This window comes from Chenopodium album, chromosome 7 (genome assembly GCF_948465745.1).
Source record: "Chenopodium album chromosome 7, dcCheAlbu1.1, whole genome shotgun sequence".
NCBI lineage: Eukaryota > Viridiplantae > Streptophyta > Magnoliopsida > Caryophyllales > Amaranthaceae > Chenopodium > Chenopodium album.
In genome coordinates, this window is record NC_137840.1 from 53,857,982 (window position 1) to 53,862,088 (window position 4,107).

The 4,107-nt window shown below is 31.7% G+C and overlaps 1 long non-coding RNA gene across 1 annotated transcript; it reads right to left on the reverse strand.

The window, feature by feature from the left end:
- Positions 1–758: 758 nt before the first annotated feature.
- LOC145637924 (uncharacterized) lies at positions 759–3,646 on the reverse strand. The gene is made up of 3 exons (XR_014114546.1): positions 3,390–3,646; positions 2,292–2,468; positions 759–1,305 (listed from the first exon to the last, which is right to left on the reverse strand). It is a non-coding gene; the product is annotated as an uncharacterized LOC145637924 (long non-coding RNA).
- Between the last annotated feature and the right edge of the window lie 461 nt (positions 3,647–4,107).

Genomic DNA, 4,107 nt, shown 5'->3' on the forward strand with positions numbered 1-4,107 from the left:
CACCGACCATCCGACGGTCCGTTTGTTTTGCAGGTACAGGCGACCTTGTGGAATCCAGTCTTGAGTTGTAACTCTTCCGAGGGACACAAAAAACCCCAAAACAATTATCACTTGGCATCTCTAACTTAAAAATAAATTAATCCCCTTGGATTATGCTCTTTATAAATCTAATAAAAACTTAAAGAGTCTATATTATTATCAGCAAAAAAGCATCCAATCCCACTCCCCAAAACATAAGCACATGTTACACTACGGAGTAGTACATAACTAACTTCAAGTAACACCTAAAAAGTGTTACATAATGTGGTAAAAGTGTTATTATAGATAATAGGTAACACTTTAATGGGTGATACATCCGCCCATGTTACCTAAGGTCTTATGTAACACTTTGGGTAATATATGGTAACACTTTTAAAAGTGTTACTGTAGATCCTCTTATGTAACACTTTTTTATATTATTGGTATCAATTTTAAAGTTTTACTTTTTATTTCTTAGGTAACACTTACTTATCTTTAGTAACATTTTTCAATCATATAGTAACACTTTATCCCACATTGTGTATCACTTTTGCAAACTAATGTAACACCTTATTGATTATTAGGTAACATTTTTCAGTCATCTTTTGTCATACAGTAACACTTTATTCAACATTATGTACCACTTTTTGCAAACTAATGTAACACCTAGCAAAATAATAGGTAACATTTACTATTCTATTTTTTAAGTATATAAATAATATTAATATGTATAACAACCATGAATGTGAAATTAACATATATGATAGATAATAATTTGAACTGAAATAGTTTCATAATTCTTACAAAAATCATCCATAAACACCAATTTTTTTCTTTGGCTAAATAATCTAATAATCAAAACAAAAATGTAGACAACTTTGGTCTCTAAACCTCCAAATTCCGATAATCAGTCAGCGCAATAGCCACAAACAACAATAATAGTAGCATATAGCAGCAGCTAGCTAGCATTAACCGCAGCTACCAGTAACAACGGATATTAATACCAGCAGACATATGTAGCATCATACAGCAGTAGCAGTAGACAGAAGCAGCAGACGATAGCAGTACAGTAGCAGCAGCAGACGACAATAGTACATTAGCAGCAGCAGTAGCAGTAGAATGAATATAAGTAGAAGACGACCAAGATTGTTTATAATTAGGCTAAATCAGCCAAGTTGAACTGAGTAAGAAATAGAAGCTCCATGGAGAAATTAAAGAGTCTGCAAGTTGAGGTACCAATACTAAAGTTGATGATATCTCCCGATCCCTTAACCTGAGGAAGCTTCTCTGGAGTTTCAGCAAAAATATTAATTTAAAGTCCACAAACATTATGTAACTCATCCACAAATCTCAATGAACAAAACTTATCTGTTAAAAAACAAGAGTATGTATGCAATCACAATGAACCACAATAGCAGCAACATAGAAAAGGGAAAAAAAAAAAAAAAAAAAAAAAAAACAGGAAAAGGAAGTTACATACCCATAGAAAGAACGCAAGCACCCTTTATATGCAATTCCAACAACATGTCCATTAATAAATGACAACATACTAATAAATACGAAGTACAAAAGAAACTAACCACATATGAACATAGAACAAATCATTCATATAAGTATGACTCTAATAATCAATCTTAATTGAAATTAACCTTTTTCATTGTCCATAGAACCAATTGATATAAGATTTAATTCCTTTAACTAAAGAGAACCTCACTATTCACTGATCGGTCATTAACTACACGATACACACAAGTAATGATGACACCATACATTCAATAGACAATGATAAAAACAGTCAATTTATAATCCACAAAAAATGATGCACCCTCCACTTAAAATTTCTCGTTGATGACGTTTTTCTTTCCTTAACATTTAATTTGATAAAAGATTAAGAAAACAAAAGGGGTATATTAATGATAAACTCTGTATTGTTCAATTGATACGCGATAATTCACGTCAGCAAATAAATAAAGCATTTGATATATAAGTAAGCATTTAATGGTTTTATTAGCTGAACAACCCAGAAAATGGAGATAAAAGAATAAATTAAATTTAATAAGGGGGAAAGAACACAAAAACCCGAAAAATAATACTAACTTTGTGAGAGAGAGGGAATAGCATAGCGAAATATTCAAAAAAGGAACAAGCAGTATAGGCATATAGCTTAATATTTCGAGATTAGCCATGATTTGAAAAAATACGCTACTAAATCAATTAGTCATATCAATTATCCGATGATTATAACAAAATTAGAAATGAATTGGATCACTTACCCCCAGTTAATAAGTGCCCGTTTGTTGATCCCTTTACCATCAAGAACTCCTTTAAACATAATAATCGTCTTATATGCTTTATCTTATCTCAGAAAGCGCATTGAGTCCGCCAATTTTTGTGTCTCTTATTTGCATGATCACTTGCCCTATCATAACTAAGCTCCATAGAGTCTTCACCTTTCAAACAATATTTCAACAAATTGAAACAAAAGAAACAAAAGAAACAAATTGTCCAATAAATACAGTGAATGAAGATGGAGACTGATTAATAGTTCATGAAGTAACCTATCATGCAATGTTTTAAAGAAGAGAAAAACTCTTTTAAAATAATTGCCAAATGGAAACAATAAATAAGGACCTGATTTATTGAGATGATTTGCAGGAGACCACCTTGCAAAAGTGAAAAAACACACAAATCTAATAATCTGATATCACTCGCCAATCCCCAATTCAATTATCACAAGATTCACAACTTAATACATTAAACCAACTTCAATAAGCAACGTCAAATATCAATTTTAACTTAACATTCAGAAATAAACAACACATAATACAACAAAATGAAAATCCTAGCTCTAGAGCTAATTCAAAATTAAAATTCAAGCAAAGAACCAAGCAACAATTAAAATGTCAAATAACCTCTAATCATCGAACAAATATAAACCATCTTGAAAAACAACAACATAATATAATTTGTATAATAATAATCTGACCAAGAGCATAAGTTGACCAAGAAATAAACACCATTCCTCCAATTAAAATTGGCATTGCCTTAGATTTCTACATCTTTTTCGCCTAAATTACAATAATCAAATTAAAATTGGTTAGATTAGTGAACAAAGATCAAATTACAAGATAAATCAAATCAGTAGTAATCGAAAAGAAGAAAAAACAAAAATCCCAAACTCATCTAAATACTTCAACCAATTAAGATGATTACAAAAATTCAGCATGAAAATAGTGAAATCAAACATGTTAATAGGCAAATTAAACATCAAATTAGGAAATCATAAACAAGATCAGAAAGAGAATCGAAGCCCTAACTTTAGCTAGCTCAAATTCTTGTTAATAATGGAAGGGAGAGCGAACTGAACTAACCCTAACTCTAACTTTAAGGTGGAAGCCGCCGAGGATGAAGGCCAGGAGGTGGCAATTGTCGTCTCTTCAACTTGGAGGACGGGCTGTTGCGATGGAGGGAGTCTGTGGTGGACGCGGGCTATAGTAGAGCACTGGGAGCGAGAAGGTGCAGCGTAAAGTGACAGTGAAAGCTTAATTGAGGGATGGAGAAATACGAGGGAGGGGGGAAATTTGTGAGGTTGTGATTTTTTTTTTTTGTGCAAACTATGAGGGTCGATTTTGATAAAAGAAAATTGAGCATATTTATAAATTAAGTATTTTCTTAAAAACAAAATAAATAAAAATAAAAATTAAGTGTTACAACCAAGTGTTACCTAATATCAAAATGTTACAAAAGATTGTTACATAATATTAAAGTGTTACAATAAGTGTTACCTAATATTAAAATGTTACAAAAGTGTTACGTAAAAATCAAGCAATCATGAAATATTTTAAGTGTTACCAATGAGTGTTACTTAAGCTCAATTTTGTAGTAGTGTTATAAGCAGAGGAACACTCTTACCCATTATGAACAGTGGCATACCGATGGGTAATTAGGTGCTTCATCATTAAAAAAATAAAAAATAAAAAAGCAATTTTGGCCCTCCCAAATCCACTGGTCCAAAGACTGAGATGTTGAAACACCCACAAAAGACTGTATCAATCTGGGTTGTATAAAGTAATTAGCTTAACAAGCAAA